Source organism: Castor canadensis, chromosome 3, assembly GCF_047511655.1.
Source record: "Castor canadensis chromosome 3, mCasCan1.hap1v2, whole genome shotgun sequence".
NCBI classification, from domain to species: domain Eukaryota; kingdom Metazoa; phylum Chordata; class Mammalia; order Rodentia; family Castoridae; genus Castor; species Castor canadensis.
The window spans coordinates 181076659-181101315 of record NC_133388.1 but is presented as its reverse complement, the minus strand read 5'-3'; the positions used below and the strand labels follow the sequence as shown (position 1 = coordinate 181101315).

The 24657-nt window shown below is 39.7% G+C and overlaps 1 long non-coding RNA gene across 1 annotated transcript in view; it reads left to right on the top strand.

Annotated features, from left to right (window-relative positions):
• LOC141421369 (uncharacterized) overlaps positions 1 to 5715 on the top strand; it is a 117877-nt gene extending 112162 nt beyond the window's left edge. Inside the window, exon 3 of the long non-coding RNA XR_012445959.1 lies at positions 5116 to 5715. This is a non-coding gene — a long non-coding RNA (uncharacterized lncRNA). The remainder of the gene's footprint in view (positions 1 to 5115) is intronic.
• Positions 5716 to 24657: the final 18942 nt, after the last annotated feature.

Sequence of the window (24657 nt, the reverse complement as noted above, 5' to 3'; positions counted from 1 at the left end):
ATGGGCTGGAGGTGTGGCGGAGTCAAAGTTTTGCCTCTTCTCGGTGGTTTTTCCTGTAAGGTGTATCTCCAGCTTCTCTCCAAGATTTTACTTTAGGAGGCACACTTTCTGCTTCCTTCCTCTAGCCGCCATCTTGGAATCTCGAGTTTAGTTTTTAAGTACTCTGTATATTCTGGTTATCAGTCCTTTGTCTGATGTGTAGCTGGCAAATATTTTTTCCCACACTGTGGGTGGTCTCTTCAGTTTAGAGATCATTTCTTTTGTTGTGTAGAAGCTTTTTAATTTTATGAAGTCCCATTTGTCCATCCTTTCTCTTTGTTGCTGAGCTGCTGGGGTTCTATTGATGAAGTCCTTACCTGTACCTATTACTTCCAGAGTACTTGGAAGTTGGGTCTTTCCTGCAACAACTTCAGAGTTTCAGGTCTGATACTAGTACAAGGTGGTAAACATGGATCTATTTTCTGTTTTTTTCAGACAGATAGCCACTTTTCACAACAACATTTGTTGAAGAGGCTGTCTCTTCTCCATTGTATATTTTTAGTGCCTTAATAAAACTAAGGTCAGCATAGTTGTGTGGATCATCTCCAGATCTTCTATTCTGTTCCACTGGTCTTCATGTCTGTTTTTATGCCAGTACCATGCTGTTTTTATTGTTATTGCTTTGTAATATAGTTTGAAGTTGGGTATTGTGATACCTCCAGCACTGCTCTTTTTGCTGAGTATTGCCTTGGCTATTTGCAGTCTGTTGTGTTTCCAAATAAATTTTAGGGTAGATTTTTTAATCTCTGTGATGAATGTCATTGGGATTTTGATGGGAATTGCATTAAACATGTAGATTGCTTTTGGTAGTATAGCCATTTTTACTATGCTGATTCTACCAATCCATGAGCACAGGAGATTTCACCACCTTCTGTAGTCTTCCTTGATCTCTTTCTTCAGGGGTTTGTAGTTTTCCTTGTAGAGGTTATTCACATCCTTTGTTAAGTTTACTCCTAGGTATTTGATTTTTTTTGAGGCTATTATAAATGGAATTGTTTCCATAGATTCTTTCTCAGTTTGTTTGTTATTGATGTATAGAAAAGCTACTTATTTGTGTAAGTTGATTTTGTATCCTGTAACTTTGCTGTAGCTGTTTATGGTGTTCAGGAGTTTTTGGGTAGAGTTTTTTTGGTCTTTAAGGTATAGGATCATATAGTCTGCAAATAGGGATATTTTGACAGTTTCTTTACCTATTTGTATTCCTTTTATTTCTTCTTCTGGCCTAATTGCTCTGGCTAGGAATTCCAGTACTTTGTTGAATAGGAGTGGGGATAGTGGGCAACCTTGTCTTGTTCCTCATTTTAGAGGAAATGGTTTCAGTTTTTCACCATTAAGTATGATGTTATCTGTAGGTTTGTCATATATAGCCTTTACAATGTTGAGGTATTTTCCTTCTATTCCTAGTTTTTTTAGTGTTTTTATCATGAAGTGGTGTTGGATCTTGTCAAAGAATTTTTCTGCATGTATTGAAATTATCAAGTGGTTTTTGTCTTGCTTCTATTAATGTGCTATATTATATTTATATATATGTGTATGTTGACCCACCCCTGCATCCCTGGTTGAAGCCATGTTGGTTGTGGTGAATGAGCTTTCTGATGTGTTGTTGGATTTGGTTTGCCATAATTTTATTGAGGATTTTTGCATCAATGTCCATTAAGGAGATTGGCCAGTAGTTTTCCTTTTTGGAGGTGTCTTTGTTTGGTTTGGAATGAGTGCAATTCTGGCTTCATAAAATGAGTTAGGCAGTGTTCCTTCTGTTTCTATTTCATGGAAATGTTTAAGGAGGGTTGGTATTAGTTCTTTTTTAAAGGTCTGATAGAATTCAGCAGAGAATCCATCAGGTTCTAACTTTTCTTTTTTTGGGAGACTATTGCTGCTTCAATTTCATTTAGTGTTATAGGTCTATTCAGGTGATTAATATCCTCTTGGTTCAATTTTGGATGGTCATAGGTATCTAGAAATCTGTCCATTTCTTCAAGATTTTCAAGTTTCTTAGAATATAGGTTATCAAAGTAGTCTCTGATGATTTCCTGGATTTCTTTGGTGTTTGTTGTTATCTCCCCTTTTCCATTTCTGATTTTGCTGATTTGGAAATTTTCTCTCCTCATTTTTGTCAGGTTTGCCAGGGGTCTGTCAATCTTTTTCATTTTTTCAAAGAACCAGCTTTTTGTTTCATTGATTTTTTTTATTTCTATTTCATTGATTTTGGCTCCTATTTTTATTATTTCTCTTTTTCTGCTTGATTTTGAATTTGCTTGTTCTTGTTTTTCTAGGAGTTTGAGGTATAGCATTAGGTCATGGACTTGAGATCTTTCTGGCCTTTTAATATATGCACTCATGGCTATAAACTTTCCTCTTAGGACTGCCTTTGCTGTGTCCCATAGGTTCCAATAGGTCGTGTTTTCATTTTCATTAACTTCCAGGAACCTTTGAATTTCCTCTTTTATTTCATCAATGACTCATTGATCATTGAGCAATTTTGAATTGTTCACATGTTTTTTACTGTTGTTTTTGTTGTTGAGTTCTAGTTTTAATGCATTGTGATCAGATAGAATACATGGGATTGTTTCTGTTTTCTTATATTTGCTGAGACTTGCTTTGTGCCCTAGGATATGATCGATTTTGGAGAAGGTTCCATGGGCTGCTGAGAAGAATGTATATTGTGCAGAAATTGGATGAAATATTTTGTAGATGTCAGGTCCATTTGATCTATGGTATGATTTAGTTCTAGAATTTCTTCATTGATTTTTTTGCTTGGATGACCTATCTATTGGTGATTGGGGGGTATCAAAGTCTCCAACTACCACTGTGTTGGAGTCTATATATGTTTTTAGGTCCTTCAGAGTATGTTTGATGAAATTGGGTGCAATGACATTGCGTACATGTAGGTTGATAATTGTTATTTCCTTTTGGTGTATTTCCCCTTTTATTAGTATCGAGTGTCCTTCTTTATCTCATTTGATGAATGTAAGTTTGAAGTCTATTTTGTACATGATAACTATTGCTACTCCTGCCTATTTTCAGGGGCTATTGGCTTGGTAAATCTTCTTTCAGCTTTTCACCCTAAACCAGTGCTCGTTTCTGTTAATGAGATGGGTCTCCTGTAAGCAACAGATTGTTCTATCTTCCTTTTTAATCCAGTTTGCCAAATGGTGTCTTTTGATGGGAGAATTCGTCTGTTAATATTCATTATTAGTATTGATATCATTGTGGTAAATCCTGTCATTTAGTTGTTTTTGTTGTTTAAGGGTTTGATTGTGTGTAGCTGAATCAATGTTACTCTCTACTTTCTTGCCTTTTCTTCTCCTGTGGTTTGGTGCTGCCTGTCCTCTCATGGTTTTGTTTGCTTTCATTTTCTGTGTGCAGAATTCCTTAAAGAATCTTTTGTAGTGGTGGTAGTCATATATTGTTTTAGTTTCTGATTATCATGGAAGACTTTTTTGCTCCAACTATTTAGAATGATAGTTTTGCTGGGTAGAGTATCCTAAGGTTGAAGTTATTTTCATTCAGTGCCTGGAGTACCTCACTCCATGCTCTTTGTGCTCTTAGGTATCTGTTGAGAAATCTGGTGTGATTTTGATGGGTTTACCTTTGTATGTTATTTGTTTTTTCTCTCTTACAGACTTCAATACTCTTTCTCTATTCTTTGTGCTTGCTGTTTTAATGATAATATGTCATGGGGTAGTTCTATTTTGGTCAAGTCTGTTTGGTGTCCTGGAGGCTTCCTGTACCTGAATGGGCATAGTTTTCTCTAGATTTGGGAAATTTTCTGTTATTATTTTGTTGAATATATTTGAATTCATTTTGCTTGCACCTCTTCTCCTTTTTCAATGCCTATGATTCTCAGGTTTGGTCTTTTGATGGAGTTGGTGAGTTCTTGTATATTCCTTTCACAGGTCTTGAGTTGCTTGACTTAGTGCTCTTCAGTTTTTCCTTTAATTTCCATTTCATCTTCAAGTTCTGAGATTCTGTCTTCTGCTTGTTCTATTCTGCTGGAGTGGCCCTCCTTTGTGTTTTGTATTTCTGTTTTGTTTTTTTTTCTGAGGTTTTCCATATCATGGGTCATGTCCTCTTTAATGTTGTCAATTTTTGTCCTTAATTTATTTATATCTCTATTTATGGTGTTCTCTGTTTCACTTTGGTATTATTTAGGGTTCCTATGAGTTCACTTGTTTTTGTGTTTTCTCATATTCTTTATTTTTATTGTCTTGGAATTTCTTGAGTGCCTCCTGTACATTTTGGTTGACCTTGTCTAGTAGCATCTCCATGAAATTCTCTGTGAGTTCTTACAAGATTTCTTCTTTCAATGTGTTCTGTTTTGTTGGAGTCTGGAACTTGGTATTTGATTTTTTCATTTCCCTCTGAATCCTCTACTAATTTATTTTTGGGGGGAGAATGGTTTCCATCCCTTTTCCATCTTCCCATCATTTCACTTGTTGCTGTTTCTGTCCCTGGTCTGTGTGCAATTTAGTATTAGCTAACTTACAATAGTAAAACTAATTAAACCAAGAAAGAAAGAGAAAAAAGAAAAAGAAAGAAAAAATAGAGAACAAAAGAAATCAACAGGGAGAGATGGTGGACAAACAAACAGTGAAGAAGACAAACACTTAGAGAGAAAGAAAGAAAAATTACAGGGTCAGGTACAGTAAAATTTCAGTCTTAGTAGTTCTGGTGTTACTCCTCAGCCTCTAGTCCTGGTGTTGGTATTTAAGCAGTAGCTCTGTCGTAGTCTCACCAGGTGGTTGGGTCAGGAGACGAGTTGTGTGGACTGGTATCTGCCCTATTTCAGGCAGTGGCTCATCACCCACCTACTGTCAGTTCGTCTGCCTTTCTAGTCTTTGTTTACTGAAAGTTTGTGCAGAGTTCAGCTCCTTGCCTCTACTCCCTTCTCTGGTGCACTCAGTGTACTCTGTCCCTTCTGCTGCCTGTCCTTTACAGTTCCTTGTTTATTATCTATTTTTTTTTGTGGGGTGGGGGTCAGTCTGTCCAGGGGCTATGCTGGTTTATCCCAGGGGTGCCTGTGGAGTATCATGTGCCACTTATTTGCTCACTTGTTTGTCTGTGTCTCCCATGCAGGTTTGGAGCTGGCATCTGGCAGCACGGGAGCCCTCCTGGTTTCTCAGTGTAACGTGGTGTGGAGAAGCTTTGTACGTGCTGGTGGTTCAGGGTGTTGGAGTTTTGCTTATTGTTGGTGTTTTTTTTTTTCTGCCAAGTGTTGCTCCAGCATCTCAGCAAGATTTTTGATTTACGGAGCTCACACTTTTTGCTTCCTCCCTCTAGTCACCATCTTGGATCCTCTTCATCTCTTTTTTGTTTCATTCTTTGTGTGCTAAGAATCAGTTTGACATATGATTACACATTAGGTAGTTTAGGGTATGTTATGCTGCTGTAATAAATGGCCTCAAAATTTCAGTGACTTACTGAATTTGTACAATCAGAGAGTAGAATGGTGGTTACTGGGAACCATGGAAGGTGTGGGGACTGAGGAGATGTTGGTGAAAGGATGCCAAGTTTCACTTAGGAGGAATCATTTATTGTACAACTTGGGGACTAAAGTTGGCAACAATGTATACTTGAAAATTGATAAAATTTTAAGTGATCTCACTACCAAAAAGATAAGTATGTGAGACAATGTATGTGCTAGCTTGATTTAGCTGTTCAGCAATAAAAACATATCAAAACACCATGTTGTAAACTATGAATATATTCAATTTTTGTCAGTGAAGCAAACCTTGCTGGGCATGGTGGTGTATGCCTATAATCCCAGTACTTGGAAGGCAGAGGTAGAAAGATTTTGTGTTTAAGGCCATCTTGAGCTACATAGTAAACAATGATAACAAACAAATGAAATAAAACAAATAATCCCAAACCAAATCAAAACAAAAGGACCTCAGTGACTTATGATTGCTATTTTATTGGCTCATTGATGGAAATACATCATTGATATGACTAGCTTTTCACTCAGAGACCCAGGCAGATGACCAGTCCCTAGAAGAAACATTGCTGGTGTCTTGACTGGAGGGAGAGAGGGAGGTAGAACCAGAACAGGTAGAACTCTGTTCAAGAGTGGCAGGTGTCACAATACTTTCTTTCAAATTTCATTAGCCAAAGCAAATCACATGTTCATAAATGATGCCATTGCAAGTAGACTGTCTAATCCTCTGGTGGGAATTGGCCTTGGGGTGCAGGGGCAGTGAGTATATTCACTATCATAGACTGTGCTGGTGGTTAATCAAAAACCATTCAGTGTGGAGCAGACACCAGCAAATTAGTCACTTCTAATTGCCTTGGATATTGGCATCCTTCAGAGGGGTAGTAGAGAAATAGTTCATATTACTGTTTCTTTATGTGTAAGTCTCCAAAGAATCAGTAACTCATCCACAGGCAACTGGGTATTTCTCTGCTGGCTTCTGGGATCACTAAGTACTTCTGAGGTTTGTCCACATATGGAAGGTGATTGAACTCCGAGAGTTGTTAACGTTCACAAAACCTGGAAGGAGAAGAACAAGGCTGGGGCACAGCTAGTATGTACTCTTACACTGCAAGTGCCAGCTGCTTTAACCTGTGTTCATTATCTAAGTTTTGCATTTGTACTTTTGCTCTTTGAAGTGTATTTTTAACTTTATTCAATGCCTTACAGATACATCAGGGTGACTAGGCAAGGATATATTATCTAAATAAACCTAGCTTGCTATAATAGTCAACCAAAACATCATAGTATAGTTTAACTTAAACATATTGACCCTAATAAAACATTAAGTTACATATTTAAAAGGAATGGATATCTAAGGGATGTTCTCAATGAATGTGAAGACACCTTCAACTGCTAATTTTCCCTTATGCTTTTCATGTTCTTCATCTCAGACTAAACTAGTGTTTACTTGACTTTAAGTCTGATGTAGGTTAAGCCTACATCGAAATTCTTGGATTCTAGGTGCCTTTAGGAACAAATTCAGACACACTTTGGTCTGCCTCTTTGGGCACTTGGGTGAGGGCAGCTTTTCTTCCATCTTTTTAATATTTTAAAAGCATATGTAAAATATTTTGTAATGAAAATGACATGTTAGCATTTCCAGGTACCCACATCTGAATCTTCACTTTCTTGAGCTCTCATGGCAAAGGAGAGAAAAAGCAAAGAAACCTTTAGACAGGGATGTGTACCTGTACAGTCCAATGGGGACTTCAGTGCCTGTGTTTTCAGTTAGTGGCATTTCTGGTAAATAGCAGTTGAGTTATTTTGAGGGCACAACATCCATCCTGAAATTTCCCTTGAATTTATGTGACGTGTATCTCCTTAGTTATAGCTGGAGTGGGCTTTCAGCTATTTGGCCTTGTTAGTGTCCAATTCTTTTAAAGAAATTCTACTCTTCCGTCTGAAAATGTATTATAAATTCATATATGAATTGGAAGGACTTCTTCACAGGACATTGGAAGTGATTTCTACATAGTCCCCTGGGATCCCAGGTGGCTGTACAAAGAGGTTCTTCTCACTGTCCCTGCAGGATGTGTCTAAAGCCCAGCTGGGGAACTGGTTGTGGAAATCCTCTGAAAAGAATTTAGGTCAGTGAAGCAAGCTTATATTCTAAGTCTGCACAAAGCAAACACCCTGTTCCACTTCCTGCATATTGGTGGCTCTCTGGAGGACAAAATCCCTTCCTCTTATGCTTCCTCCATTAGTGTGGGAACTGGTTGGAGAATCTAAGGTGAAAACATGAGATTTCTTTTAAAATAAATTACACAGGCCTCTGGAATATAAAGGGGGGGGGGAACAGGCACTCTTCATGTTGTTGATTAAATTTCATTTCACTCTTGGCTTTGGGCTCCTAAAACAACTTAAAAAAATCACATTTGCTTACCAAAGTTGAGTTGAAAATATTTATTTTGTTGTGAGAACTTAAACAATGTAGAATTATTTTTAGAAATAAATGGTGAATGTATTCTTCCTCCCTGTTCCTAACCTTCATTCTTTATCCTATTACTCAGGACACACACACACACACACACACACACACACACACACACACACGCGCATTCACACCTCACCCCACACAATGCCCACACCATGCCATGCCACACCACACTGCACCACTCCACGTCATACCACAACCACAATCTTTTTCTCCTTTGAAGTTGTTATCTCAGTTCAGGTGGCTGGTGTGAACTTGGAAGTTGGAGATTCCTGGGTGTGCTCTATAAAAATATTGCTGCCCAATGTTCCTTGGAGAGGGTTTGAAAGTACTCCAGCTATTTGTCAAACCAGAAACCAGGTCTCTATTCCCTCAAGAGAATTCTCATCCTAAAAAGGGACCCTTGATTAGAGAACTTCTGATCCTTTGTAAGATACGTTTCTACTCCACCAGATGGGTCTTGTGTGACTGTATCGACTCTGTTTTGCCAGTCTTCCCATCTCTAAGTACCCTCTCCATCAGTATTTTAGAATTAAAATTCTCCCACTTCTTTAAAGCCCAATGTATCAGTCGCTTATTGCTATGTAAGAAATCACCCCTCAAATTTAGCTGCTTAAAATAAACACTTCTTATCTCAGTTTCTATAGGTCAGGAATTCAAGAGTGGCTGATCTTTGTGGTCTTAATTCAAAGACTCTCTTGAGGTTGTAGTCAGGATGTAGAGAGTGTTTCAGTCATTTGAAGTCTTGATAGGGGCTGGAGAGTTCCCCTCCAAGATGGCTTCTTTACATGCTATTTATGGGAGGCCTCAGGTCCTTCCTATGTGAGTGTCCTCATGACATGGTAGCTGGCTTTCCTCAGAGTGAGTGATTTATATAGAAATATTAATGTCTTATATGACCTAGTCTTGGAAGTCATACTCCATCATTTCTTCAGTGTCCTATTGATTACACAAGTCATCTGTGCTTAATATGGGAGGCATAAAAAGAGCATTGGCAACCAGGAGAGAGATATCACTGCTGACCATCTTGGTTGGAGGCAGGCTGCTGAAACCTTTTCAGTTCCTATTTCTTCCATTTAAGTTGGTATTAGGTTTCCTCCTAATATTTTCTTCTCTTGACTTTCTTAGTACTTTTTTTGGGCTGCTAACATGGGCCTATGAAATTCTGCCTGTGTTGTTTGATTTGGTATTTTAGGATCAAATGCATCCTATTGTAAGGTGGCTTATGATTGGGCTGGAGAGAATGAGGGGGTGGTGGGCACTGAGTCCCTCAGTACTCTGGAGTGTGCCCATAGTCCCCTGGGTAAGATTTTCTCTGGTCTGCACCTGTCTGAAGGGAGGAGTGCTTTTTAGGAAGTCACACAAATGTGGGTGAAAGGCTTGGAGAAAACTCTAGCATGTCTCTAGCTGTCTGTATTTATAAGAGGAATGTAACAGTGAATGAAGTTTATCCTAGAAGGTTTAAGAATTCTATGGACTTAGGGGCATTTTGATATTCCCTTCAGGTTTTAGATTTCAGAGTGGTTCATCTTCTATGCACACTTTAAAATCTCAATACAAAAGTAGTACTCTCTCACCTCTGCCTCTGTGTGGATAGTGAGGCTGGCTTTGGGAGCTTAATTTGATGTCCCTCTGGCCATGCTCTGAAGAGGTTCTCTGGGATTGAAGTTGGAAAGCTTCAGAGGGGGAGCATCTGCCCCAGATGGGTGGAACATACTAGGAATCATTCTCTCCCTGGGCACAGGGCATGGTGTAACCAACAACCAGGGGACAACCAGGAAACTCCTAGATAGTCACCCTGTAAAATGACCTCAGACTCCATCTCCCTCTTCTCCCTCTGAGGTTCAAGAGAGGTTACTGGAGAGGGTACAAGTGGGGCCAGGCTGGGAAGGGGGCCATGGCATGGGGCTCCAGCTGCTTCTACTTAATTAGTACACCCATTGCTCTGCTTACAGAGCCCTAATTTATTAATGACCAAGACAAGCACTGGCCAAATGTCAAACCACCTCAGTATTTATTTGGCTTCAAGCTGGGCCTCTGTAGAACATCTGTGTCTGTGGGGGACTGAAATTCTTAACCACCTGTAATTTTGGTGGTTTTAACTCAGCTGACACTATGATTCTTAAAACCCAGAGTGTGTAGCTTCTAGTGGTAAGCATGTCTTGGACAGGCAGAGGACCTTTAAGTGATCTTGATGGCCAAGAGTGAGGACAAGGGAGGAGATGTTATGCTTAAGGGGAGGAGGCTGTTACCTGCATGGCCTAGTAATACACCTCCCTCATAAGGGTCAACATCAAATGCAGTATTGGAAGAAGCTCCCTGAAGACATAATTCTCATCAAGGCTCAAAAATCAGCCCTACTATACTAAATCTAATGCTACTTTCAACCTCTGAGATATGCTAATGACTGAATGCTATGCCCGCTCCAAATACATGTATTGAAATTTAACCTTAAAGGTAATGGCATGAGGTGAGATTGTTAGGAGGTGATTAGGTCATAAGGATTAACATTCTTATAACAGGCTTATATCCTTATAATCTTTGCTCTTCTTTTTTTTTCATTTTTTTTCTTTTATTATTCATATGTGCATACAAGGCTTGGGTCATTTCTCCCCCCTGCCCTCACTCCCTCCCTTACCACCCACTCCATCCCCTCCCTCTCCCCCAACCCCCTCAATACCCAGCAGAAACTATTTTGCCCTTATTTCTAATTTTGTTGAAGAGAGAGTATAAGCAATAATAGAAAGGAACAAGGGTTTTTGCTAGTTGAGATAAGGATAGCTATACAGGGAGTTGACTCACATTAATTTCCTGTGCATATGTGTTCCCTTCTAGGTTAATTCTTTTTGATCTAACCTTTTCTCTAGTTCCTGGTCCCTTTTCCTATTGGCCTCAGTTGCTTTTAAGGTATCTGCTTTAGTTTCTCTGTGTTAAGGGCAACAAATGCTAGCTAATTTTTTAGGTGTCTTACCTATCCTCACCCCTCCCTTGTGTGCTCTTGCTTTTATCATGTGCTCAAAGTCCAATCCCGTTGTTGTGTTTGCCCTTGATCCATGCCCTTCTACCATGACCTTTGCCCTTCTACCATGGGAGCACACACTAGAGGGCACCATCTAGGAATGAGAATAAGGACTCTCACCAGACACAGTCTCGTGGTGTATTGGTCTTGGATTTTCCAGCCTCCAGAAGTTTGAGAAATAAATGTATGTTGTTTGTAATTAAAAAAAATTGTGACTTCTTCATCAATTTCTGCAGGTCAGACCTATTAGCAGGTAATTCAATGGATTATAATTTGTTCAAGAAGCATCACGCTAGAAGGAAGCCACAAAGGGTCTGGAAGGCCCAGGTTTATATTATAGACCTGCTATTTTTATAGTCTGTGCCTTTGGGAAAGTTTCTTATCTTCTCCAAGCTTAATTTCCTCACCTATGGAAATGAGATAATAATTTTACCTACACATGTACAACCTGTTCATGAGGGATATTATCATATATTATGGTTTCTTATAAATTCCAGGTTTTAGTAGCAGGGTTATATTGACGTCTTGTGAGTTGGGGGACATTCTTTCACTTGAATTATCTGGAAGACTTTGCTTCAGATTAGTATTTTTCCTTCCTTTCCTAAATATTTGATAGAGTTTAGAATCTCTTTGCAGATTCATTCAGAAATCATTACCATTTTCTTGTGCATATCTAAGGTGCCATATAAAACTCCCTGTAAACAAGCAGACCAACAAACATTAGAACCTAAAGTCTTCTTTGTGAGAAGCTTTTGATAACAAATTTTATGTTTTTACCATTAAGAGCCAAGTGATGATGAAACAAATTTTATGTTTTTACCATTAAGAGCCAAGTGATGATGAAATTGTTCTAGGAAGTGGGGGGGGAGGGGTAAGGGTGAATGATGGAGGGGATGAATCTAATTAAGATACATTGTAATCACATATGTGAATGTCAAAATGAGCCCCCCTACCCCCATACAACTAATGCTAATTACAAAAAAAAGGAACCAAGTAATGGATTGAGTTTCACTCAGAGAAAGTAAGGTCTAGGCAGGCAGGCAGACTCCTGCTGTGTCTGCCTGGGTGAGACTGTCCACAGACTCTGCAGTGCCACTTTACGTGCTGACACAGAATCCTGTATCAATTCCTGCATGTGTAAGAAGATGCCTATGAAAACTGAGAGTTGGGGAAATCAAGGCAGTTCATAAAAATCACATAGATAAAAGATTGTAGCGTAAAACCAGGATTCAATCAAGATTCAAATCACATGGTGTTTCATCATCTCCCAGCCAGAATGTCACAGTTCCCTCAGTCCATTCTATCATGTCCTCTGATGATGGCAAACTCCTCCTCTCAGCCCTCTTGGTAGGTGCTAGGAGCCAGATTCATAGAGATTACTCAGTGTAGATTCATTCAGAAATCATTCCTCAGGGAGGAAGGAATTCACTTGAAAAAAGATGGGTGGATCAAAAGAAGAACCTTTCTCCAACTTCAGTCATGGAGCCAGAGCCTGGAACTTCCAGTGAGCACTTCTGCAAGTCATCGACTTCCCCTAATCACAGACGACATTTGATTAAGCAACATCTTCCCAGGGAGCTCTCTTCTGGCCCCAGATGGGTTCTCTGACATTTACGAGGTAACATTTGGAAGACATCAAAGTAAGGGGAATCACTCAGAAGTTAGCAACACCCTGTCCTGGGGCAGCTCAGAAATCAAGAAGTGGGACAAAACGGGAGTAGTTTTCTCCTGCTCTATGTTCTTAATTAGCAGGTCTGGAAAAGGGATAACAAAGTGTGAAGAAGAAGGAATCTTTGTGGAACTTCACAGTGGGAAGGGTAACAGAGAGCTCAGGGATGTTGGTGGCACCAGCAAAGGCAAGAGCAAACATTAGTAGATCTTGCCAGTCAGTGGGTATTTGTGGCACTGTCCTTGGCTGGATGTAAACTTGACTGTGAACTAAATTGCATCTCCCCGAAGGCATACTAGTGGCCTAACCCATTATGTGATGGTGAAAGTATATGGGGCCTCTGTGATAAAATTAGATTCAGATGAGGACACAAGAGTGGTGCCCTCATGATGGGATCAGTGCTTTCATAAGAATAGACCCTAGAAAGCTCCTTTTGCCTCCCTTCCTCCATGGGAATGCACCAAGGAAAGAGTATGTGAGCACACAGCAAGATGGTGGCCGTTTGCAAGTCAGGAAGAGGGTCTTCACCGGAAAGTGAATCTGTCGGCACCTTGATCTGGGACTTTCTGCCTCCAGAACTATAACAAAGTAAGTCTCTGTTCAAAGCACCCAGGCTATGGTGTTTTGTTACGGCAGCTCAAGATGCTTAAGACAGCACTTATGCACTTGCCATAGACTCACAGGGGCTGTGGTCTCGTTCATGTTAAAAACACTGCCAACCACATCCATTCCAACAATATGGTAGTTAGCAGATCATTACCTGGCAAAGGTTTCTAATCAACCAAAATCATGTCTAAAAAGGGAGAGAAAATGGCGGGCTCATTTAGGCCCTGCATTAGTCAGCTTTCTCATTGCTGTGACCAAAATACCTGAAAGAAAAATTTAAAAGGAGGCCATAGTTTCAAAGGTGTCAGTCAGTATGATGGGGATAGCATGGCAAAACAGATTAGTTCACATCATGGTGGTCAGGATGAAGAGAAAGGGGATTAAACCAGTCATTAGGTCAGTGCCCCTATGATCTAATTGTCTTTCTGGAAATGCTCTCATGGACATAACCAGAAGTGTACTTTACAAATCTTCTAGGTGTTTCTCAAGCCAATGAAGTTGACAATCAAAATTAACCATTACAGGCCACAAAGAGAAAATGATCCACCTATGGGATTTTATATCCAGTTTTTGGCACATGGTAAAATAGGACAACAATATTTATAATAGCAGCTATGGGATGTTGAGGGTTTTTGTCATTCCAGACACAGTGCTGAGTGCTTTGTGTGTACTAGAGAGTTTACCCATTCATGGCTGCAATCTTGTCCAAGTCACTGTGCCTTTTCTCCTGGACCAGTCCACTAGCTTGCAAACTGGAAGCCCTTTCCTGCCCTTCCTCCTACAATCTCTTATTTTTACAACTCCCAGAGCAATTATTTCAAAGGGAAATTGAGATCATTCCATGACTCCAAGTCCTCTTATGGTTTCCCATCTATCTTACAGCACAATATAAAATCTTCTCCCATGGCCTAGGACCCCTAACTTTACCTCAGTGATCTTCAGCTACTGTGCTCCTAACTTTCAGGTACTTTTCATGAACCTCAAGCATGTCAGAGAGGCTCCTGCCCTGGGGCTTTGTGCTTGCTGCTTCCACTGGCTGGAATTTATTATTTCTAGCACTTAAAACAGTCCTCAGAATTACTTGTTGAGTGAAAAAAGAAAAGAATAAAGAAATGATGCTTTGCCTATCTTCATTTATTTCCATTTGATTACAAATTTTAAGGACACTTAAATTTCTAAAGCTTGGTTGGAATTCCTCCAGACAAGGATTAAGTACAAGTACTGAGACCTGGAAACACAGAGCAGGGTATGAAAATAAAATAGGAAGCATCTATTTGGCAGGGGGAGGCAGTACTAGGGTGTGATCTTCTGGACTAGGGCTTGAGAGAAAGGAGCTCTACCACTAGAACCACACCTCCAGTCCCACGTCTTACTAGGGGTAACTGAAGCTGAATCTTGCTGAGGACTCAGGAAGTCAATGTAGACCACCACTCAAAGTAACCTCAATTAAGCAGACCTGAAGATTTAGCTTTGGCCAGTGTATGTGTTTGTCATCTTTGGCAGGGATTTGACTTTGGTTGAGGGACGGTTGATTTAGATTCATCCTAGGCCTCTGGGGGCCATACTCAATGGGAAAGTGTGCAGGGGGATTTCAAAGCTTAGGTTCAACTTCTTTGTAGCAGAACATGTTGTTTCTTTTCATACTATTTTTTTTTCTGGAAGCAGGGGCCCTTACTTTGTGAAAGAATGATTGATGTCACTCCCAGGTGGGAATGCTTACTGAAAATAATCCCTACTCATATGTTAAAGGGGAATTGGTTAGAATAAGGAACTGAACTGGAGTTACATTTATATGGGGAAATGGTTGCTTCATGGGACTTGGAAGACAAGTGTCCCATTCTGGCCCAGAGATGGAGGCTAGAGGTGGATGAGGAGAGCAGGATTTCTTGATTGCTGAGGCAAATTGGTTATGCCAAGAATTGATATTATAAAGAAATGAACTGTTTAGACATTCTGGAAGGGTTAGCAATGCTAATGGAAGTACATTCAAACAAAGAAAGGCAATAGAAGAATGAGAAGATCCCAGTAATGGCCACCTGGAAGAATGACTCAGCCCAGTCAGCTCTCCTGAGCACTGAACCTGTGCACTCAGCTGCTTATGGAGACATTCCTACTACAAGTCTAGCCAGAACTGCAAACTCAATTGACTCATTAATGAATATTGACCCTTGACCTTCTCCTTCAGTATTTTCTATCTTTGTGAATGGTACCAGAACACTCTTGCTTAAGCTACTTTTGGTTATAACTATTGGTTTCTCCATCTCTGCATCTAATAGTCACAAGATCTTATTAATCCCAACATCTGAACAATTTCTTAAAATAATTTTGCCTACCTCTTCACATCTTCACTGACACTATCAAGGTCAGGTCACTTCTCCCTTCAATTAGTCTTGCTCTTTTCAAGTTATTCTCCACTTTACAACTTTCTTGGACCCCTTCAAGTCTATCTAATTAAGGCATTCCTCAACTTTACACCCTTTAGTGATTCCATATTGCTCTTTGAATAACATCTAACATTCTTGAAAAGAATCGCCAGGTCCACTGTGATCTGTCTTGTCTCTCCCCACCCTGCCTCATCTCTTAGCATTCTTTCCTGTGCCATCTTTGGTCTCACCCTGCTGACTGTGCTCAGTTCTCTGCACCACACTTTCACAGAACATTCTCTCACTATTCTCTCACTCATGACCTTTTTTCTGCACCATGCTTTCATAGTCTTTAAATAAGTGAACAGCACTTCTCTTGGCCTTCAGAGATTAAATTAGTTGTTCCTCATATTGAGTTACATTGTCCTTCCTCTCTTTCTATTCTTCCTTATTGTTCTTTTTCTACGTATTTATATTTTTCTTCACAGGATGGCAAGCTACTTCAAAGCAGGAACTTTGTCTTATTCACTGTTGTATATATGGCAATATCTATGTGTTCTTAGTAAATACTATTTGAATAAATGAAGGAATGAGCTCAGGGTTAAGACCCAGGAAAAGAACGTGAGTAGAGCCCATCTGATGAGTTCTTAAAAGTATAGATAGCATGGATAAATGGGGCTTCATAAAACTAAAAAGCTTCTGTTCATCAAAAGAAATGGTCTCTAAACTGAAGAGAACACCCACAGAGTGGGAGAAAATATTTGCCAGTTACACATCAGACAAAGGACTGATAACCAGAATATAATAGGGAACTTAAAAAACTAAATTCTCCCAAAACTAATGAACCAATAAAGAAATGGGCAAGTGAACTAAACAGAACTTTCTCAAAAGAAGAAATTCAAATGGCCCCAAAACACATGAGAAAATGCTCACCATCTCTAGCAATAAAGGAAATGCAAATTAAAACCACACTAAGATTCCACCTCACCCCTGTTAGAATAGTCATCATTAGCAACACCACTAACAACAGGTGTTGGCGAGGATGTGGGGAAAAAGGAACCCTCTTACACTGTTGGTGGGAATGTAAACTAGTACAACCACTCTGGAAAAAAATTTGGAGGCTACTTAAAAAGCTAAACATTGATCTACCATTTGACCCAGCAATACCACTCTTGGGGATATACCCAAAAAATGTGACACAGGTTACTCCAGAGGCACCTGCACACCCATGTTTACTGCAGCACTATTCACAATAGCCAAGTTATGAAAACAGCCAAGATGCCCCACTACTGACGAATGGATCAAGAAAATGTGGTATCTATACACAAGGGAATTTTATGCAGCCATGAAGAAGAATGAAATGTTATAATTCGCTGGTAAATGGATGGAATTGGAGAATATTATTCTGAGTGAGGTTAGTCTGGCCCAAAAGACCAAAAATCATATGTTCTCCCTCATATGCGGACATTAGATCAAAGGGCAAACACAAACAAGGGGATTGGACTTTGAGCACATGATAAAAGTGAGAGCACACAAGGGAGGTGTGAAGATAGGTAAGACACCTAAAAAATTGGCAAGCATTTGTTGCCCTCAATGCAGAGAAACTAAAGCAGATACTTTAAAAGTAACTGAGGCCAATAGGAGAAGGGGACCAGGAACTAGAGAAAAGGTGAGATCAAAAAGAATTAACCTAGAAGGTAACACACATGCACAGGAAAGCAATGCAAGTCAACTCCCTGTATAGCTATCCTTATCTCAACTAGCAAAAACCCTTGTTCCTTCCTATTATCGCTCATACTCTCTCTTCAACAAAATGGGCAAAATAGTTTCTGCTGGGTATTAAGGGGGTGGGAGAGAGAGGGAGGGGGTGGAGTGGGTGGTAAGGGAGGGGGTGGGGGCAGGGGGGAGAAGTGACCCAAGCACATTGTATGCACATGTGAATAATAAAGCAATAAAAAAAAACAAAGAAATGCAAACAACAACCAAAAAGAAAAAAGTATGACAAATGGAGTTGGATTTGTGTCCAGAAGTAAAAGTGATCTCTTCATTGAGGGACCAAAGGAATTGAACATAGACTAGGTTTAGCATATTAATTAGTTGATGCTATGATTTGAATGTTTTTATCCCCTAAAATTCATGTGTCAGAAACTTAATTCTCAATGCAAACAGTGTTAGGAGGTGGGGTCTAATGAGAGGTATTTAGGTCATGAAGGTGGAGCCCCAATGAATGGATCAATGCTTCTATACAAAAGGCTTGCTGGGTTGGCTTTGCTCTTTTCTGCTCTTCTGCAATATGAAGGCATAGAAATTCCTGTGGCCTATTTTCTGCCATGTGAGAAAGAAGGCCCTTCTCTTAAGACATCAGATGCTGGAGCCCTGATCTTGGACCTCACAGCCACCAGAACTATGAGAAATAAAATGTTTGTCATTATAAATGCCAACTTTCAGGTATTCTATTAGAACAGGACAAAACAAATTGAGACAGAAGAGTTCTGGAAGAAAACAGAATTCCATTCAGATAGTCTACTTGGAGAGATTTTAATAAGGGAACTACATACAGTGGTGTGGTCAGAGTAGAGAGAATCAGTAAAGGATGTTGAAGTACCCAGAGACTAGCAATAGAGGAAAGCTGCTAGCATTTCCAGGGCTGAAGGAACAGAGGAATAAGACAGTGTTAACAAAGCTTGTGAGGATGTGGAGGAAAGAATGCTTATCTAGACCTGCAGTGTTGTTGCAGGACCAGGACAGGGAACTAACATCTTGATCTCTCTCTCCCTGCTACTCCCCTTTCAGTCAAACCCAGGAGAAAGCCAGAGGATGGGGGATCCTGGGTGCTTATCTCTTAGGACTCAGTAGGACAGAGAAGGGTGGAGAATGAATAAGAAGACACCAATGAAGATTCACTAGCACACCTGGCTGTGACAGGAGACAAAATCAGTATGAAAAGAGAATGTCTCCAAATGTTAAGAGTTAGAAGACTACTTTTAGTTATTAGAGGACTCATGAACATTAGTGTGACTTGGGAAAGTCTCTGAAGTCTTTTAGCCTGCACCATGTGAGCTGGATAATGTCTAACCAGGCACACTTGATCCCACACTTGATCTTTAATATACACTTTATGAAGTCAGGTGCCCTTGAGGAGTTGGGTTTTTTGCTCTGAGAGCAGGTGGTGCTGTTAGAGAAGCAATGTGGGGTAGGATGTGGAGGAGAGAGCTTCCACTTTGTGGATTGTTGCATGTGACGCTAAAAATATGATGTGCTGAGCATGGAGCACCCAACCTGACAGTCTGGCCATGATTATTTGTAAGGATGAGTGAGTACATGTGCATATCCGTGAGTAACTCAGAGAGAGAGAGAGAGAGAGAGAGAGAGAGAGAGAGAGAGAGAGAGAGAGACAGAGAGAGAGAGAGAGAGAGACAGAGAGAGAGAAAATCTGGCGGGGGGGGGCAAATATATTAGGGTGGGCTGCTCTCATCTTTTGTCATAGTGACCTGGCAGAAGTTCTGGAAATACAGTTCCTCAGAGGCTATTTTGCAAGCAATCTAGTAGTTTATTACTCTACTTCAAGACAGAACAAGAAGAAAAGGTCCTAAGTGACAGCAAAGAGAATTTACTTTAGACTTAAGGGATGGTTTTTAATAACTTGTTCATTGAATTCCCTTTTGACCCCCCAGGAGACATCGTTTTTCTCTTCATTCTGTATTATATCACAAATCTAAACAGCAAGACTTCCCCTAAATGACATAAAAAATTGATGTACCAATTTTCCTCAGAATTACAATGGTGATGACTGAATATCATGTTGTCCACAGAATAATGGATGCCCACAGAATAAATGTATTCTCATTATTGATGCTTGTTTGCCTATATCCCTTCTCTTTCTCCTTCCTAAAGGGTGCAGTGAGGTGAAATTCACATACTGTGGGAGAGAGCTCAGGAAGGCTGGAATACCATCTACTCAATCTGCCCACAGGCACTTTTCTGGCTTCTTTCTCCTTTTGTTGCCTTCACTCACCAAGCTCCAGATACAATGCCCTCTTATATTTCCCTGAGAACCTGCCTTGAGAGCCCTACACTGAATCTTCTGTCTGTAGGGGAGCATTATCTTCCAGATATGTGTGCCCATGGCCAGATTCCACAACCTTCTTATGAGATCTCTGACTATTCTGTCTAGCTCGTATCTCCCCCTGAACTGTCATTGAAATATCTCATCACTACCTGTCAGTAGCTTTTTATTTATCTATTGTCTGTTACCTCAGTGACCTGTAAATTTGACAAGACTGAGCACTTTGTCCATCTCATTAGCTATTACATCTAGACTCCAACACCTTTCCAGGGCCAGCAAACAGTGGGTATTCAATAAATCTGTGGACTCAATGATTACATACAAAGAAATACCTTATTCCAGGCCTTCTTTCTTTTCATTGTTTTAGAAAAGGAGCTGTATTTCCACCTTTTTATCATTATTGTACACAGGTATGTTTTGACCTGGAGCCTATGAAATAGAACGCATATAGGACTCTGGTCCATCCTGCTTTTCATGTGAGCAGACCTGTGTTGGGTATACCAACCTTCCCTGCTTCTCAGGGCAGTCACTGCTCCTGTTGGGGCAGGTGCTGTCTCAGTCAGCAGCTATTGCTGGGTAAGTCTTTCTGATTCCAAGGTTCAGTGTTGTGAACTCACTTGCCCACAGATATAAGCCACTGTCTCCAACACAAATATGGGGATTCAGTGTGAGAAATAGGCAAGCTTGCATTATGTGTACATCAAATTTTGTGCTTACACAAATCTAGATAGTACAGGTCAATCACTTACTATAGCTTTTTTCATTTTGGCGGTACTGGGGTTTGAACTCAGGGCTTTGTGCTTGCTGGGCAGGCACTCTACCACTTAAGCCATGCCTCCAGCCCTCCTTGATATGACCTTTTGATGAGACAAAGAGGTGAGGTAAACATGAGATATATGAAGCTGCTGCTAGCATAACACATTAGACTGTTTTATGATAATTTTTTTAAATAAACAGAAAACATTCTAAAATAGTGGTGAAAATATATTAAATACATAAGCCAGCCACATAGTCACTTATTATCATTATCAAGAATTATATACTGTGTATAATTTTATGGTCTATAATTTTGTACAACTGATAATGCATTAGGTTTGTTTATACCAACATCACCACAGACACGAGAAGTGCCTTGTAGACACTATGATGGCTATAGTGCCAGTAGATGATAGGAATTTTTCTTCACTTCAGTCTTGTGGGACTGCCATCATATATGTGGTCCATCCTTGATCAAAATGTCATTACATGGTATATGAATATACTATACTATTGGTAACAATATTTTGGTTTTCAATCTGCTGCCTCTTTGATCCTTCTCCTTGTTTGGGTGAGAATATAAGCACAGGAAAGAGAAGATTCTGTGTTAATAAGATTCTGACTAAAGTGTTAACATAAGGCTTAGGCTGATCCAGGCCTGTATTGGATGATGACTTTGGACTCCTCTTATAACTCTGCACCCTTGAAAACCACTGACTTAAGGCAAATGTGGAATGCTGGTTTCTTTTGTGGTCATGACACACATAGTATTTGGGCTGGGGGAATGACAAGTTGGCACACAGGCCTTGGTTCTAGGTGAGCAGAGCACTGAAAATAAAAAGCATTATAGATGTGTAGGCTGAGGCTTTTCTGTGTCAAGATGGTGCAACCACAGCACACTTTTAACCATGTAAGTACCCTGATGTAGCTCCTTGATGAGAAAACTCAACCAAGTTTTGTGTTAGCAAAGGAGAGTTGATGCTGTCTCTTTAACTTTCTGGCACCTTTTTATTACCTTGGAGATATGGCCCTCTCTTGGATTTCCTTATTGGGTTACAATTCTCTGCATTTTGAGTGTTGACATTCCTATACCCAGACATGATCCTCCGAGTCTGAAGAGCTGAAAGAAGGAAGCTGCAATCCTTATGTATGTTCCTAGGCGACCCCACCACAAAAGTAAACTAAATAAAACTGTGGGTTTTGTTTTAATCACCACCCTTATCAGTTTCATAATACAGGAAATCCCACTGCCCTCCATCCACTTGATTTCTCAATGAGTTTAATTGTACATGTGTGGTGCCATTGACAAATACGGAAATATGTCTTTTGAACACAAATAATGGAAAAGCAAGAATTAATAGTTCTGGTCTCTTCTCAGGTTTCTATCAGGGAAGTAAAACATGTCTAGGTACATGTCCTCTAGATTGAGTAAAGCTGTTGGGATGCCTGGAAGTGTATCTTTGAAGGCAAGAACAGGGTTTTATTGACTTCCTGCAGGTCTCATGCATGCCAGAATTTAAGCATGAAAGACCCTCATTAGAAAGGTGAAAGTTGGGGGCCTAAGCTCAGATGCACTTGGGCTTAAATCTTCTTTTTTCTTTATGCTATTCAGGTTTGAACTCAGAGCCTCATGCGTGCTAGGCAGGTGCTCCACCATTTGAGCCATTCCATCAGCCCAAAGGACTTAAATCTTCACCCTGCTCTTCCCTAGCTCCCTTATATTGGGTAAATTCCAGCTTCTCTGAGACTCAGTTTTCACATTTATAGAATATCAATAATAATAATAATAATATAAGAGGGTTATTTTGGGGGCTAGATAAGATAATGTCCATAAGGCAGCGATCACTGTGCTAGAACATTGTGAATACTCAATAAGCATTGTCAATATGCTGACACTTTGTTATTATTCTGATCATCATTTATGATGCATTACTTGGATCTGGCTGACTCATGGGCATTTTTGCATCATTTTTCCCTTCTCTGCTTGGTGAATTCCTATTCATTTTCCCAAACCTTTTTTGTACTTGTGATTGGGAAAGACTGAGACTCAGACATCTTCGTATCTACAAGGCCTCCCATAAGAAGGGCTAGTTACTATTTTCCTTTATTGAGTGACAACAAACTGAAAGAAGGTTGTAAAGATTCCCTGTGACATAAACTTGGATAGGGCAACAGGAAGTTTCCCCTCTGCTCTGCCTCTGAATGTTCACTGGAATGAACTGACAATAGACAAATTAAGTAGGAGAAAAGACATACAAGTTTATTAACATACAAAAGGAGAAAATCATAGCACAGGAGAAAGTCACACAGCAGTGTGATCACCCCCTAGTCCAATATGATTCAGAAACTTTTTCCTGTAGGGAAAGGAGAGAATGGGGACTGTCAGGAGAACAGAAATTATTTTTAGAGGAACTCAGTATGCTTGGACAATATGCAATGACCTGCAAATGTATTTGCTGACCACCAGTCCTGAGATACTCTGATCCTGGGATGATCAAGTGGAGCTTATTTGAGCTTTATTTTTTGCTGTAGACCCTTCCTTCCTGACCTATGCATTGTGGGCTACTACAAGCAGGTGTGACATTTGAAATCTTGTGCCCCCAAACAAGCACAATTGGACCATAATCTTCTATGTTACAATTCCCCATTGCTTAAGTCTCTTCCATTAAATGGGTTCTTAACGATGTATAGGTCAGGTTTCTAGGAGACAGCAGAGTCTTCAAGACTGTGGGAGAAAAGTGTGGGTAGGAAAAATGACAATTGTTTTGAAACTATAAGCTTTTCATCTTGGATGTATTTTAGATTATGTTCCACATGTCTGCTTGAACTCTCTCTCTACCCATCTTCATTCTCATTGTCACTGGTGCTATATCCTTGTACCTTGAGATGGATTTTCTTCCTTGACTTTCCATAGCACTTAGTTTTATATATGTGGTCAGCACATCAGCAAGGTGACGATATGATTGCCTCACTGGTAGGACTCTACAGTGACTAGTACACTGAAGAACCTCATTCTTTCCACTAGAAAACATTTTTCCTGAACACAGAGGTTATATTTTGTTCATTTTCGTACTTCCCACAATACCTTTGCTTATCCCTATAAGTGCCTCCTAGGTTGTTTTTGAATAAATAAATGGCTTCAATGATGCTTTTCTATATTTTTGTTAATGGCAATATTTTACTCCAATTTTTTTTAGGATGCTAGAGATTGATCCCAAGACCTTGTTTTACAACTGAGTTATAGTCCTGGCCCTTCCCCAAATAGATATTTTCAGAGGTTTAGGGAATTCCATGAAATTATGCCAAACAGTAGCCTTAAATTAAGTTATGGGTGAAAAAAACCTCTTTTTTTCCTCAAGTTATTGTATTTATTGGATTTTCCTGGGTTCATAAGTCCTTTGGAATTTTGCAGTCCTTTCAGATATAAGAACAGAGAAATCAGAGTTAGTCATCAAAATTTCTAAAAATGTAAGAACAGAGAAATGTGTATGTGAAGGTTGAGAGACGGGGAATGACATTGAGACAACCCATCTACAGAAGTCAAGGTAGGAAGTAGGAAGAACCATTGTCCAAGAGTAGAGTATAAGCACAAATGCATGCCTTGAGGAAGCCTTGATTCCCTAAAGGGCACTGGGATCTAGGTCTTCTTGTTTCCTTCTCAAAGAAGGCTTATAGCCAAAGTCCAGTGGAAAATTGTGCAATTTTCATAGATCTTGGGCTTGGTGATTTGGTAACCAGATTCCATGTAAATTGTGGCTAACTCTATTGCTCTGTCTGCTTTGCTTTATGCAATTCTGACTTTTTTGTTTCCCAGAGCCATAGGAACTACTTGTGCACTGAGCCTACAACCAGCCAATTTACTATTTTATCTCTGTCATGTGTAAGGTGTGGGAGGATATAAATTTCTACCTTGATGTTCCTATCAAAGGAAGTGCTCCAAAGTCCCAACTTTCTTTTATAATTTATGTAAAATATGCATATGAATCAACTCTCCCTGAAACTACTAAATATTCTAGCCCAAACAATTCATTTGGTGTCAATGAGGTTTATGATATTTACTGCTTATTATATAAGAACTCCCCTTTATTTGTCCAAAATAAAGTAACTGTTTTAGAGGAAAGAATCAGACACTTACTTGTATTCAGAAGCATTAAATTTGAATCTCAGAGTTGCCACTTACTAAGTGTGTGTTGCTATAATCAAATCCATTTTGGGTTACATATGGGTGTGCA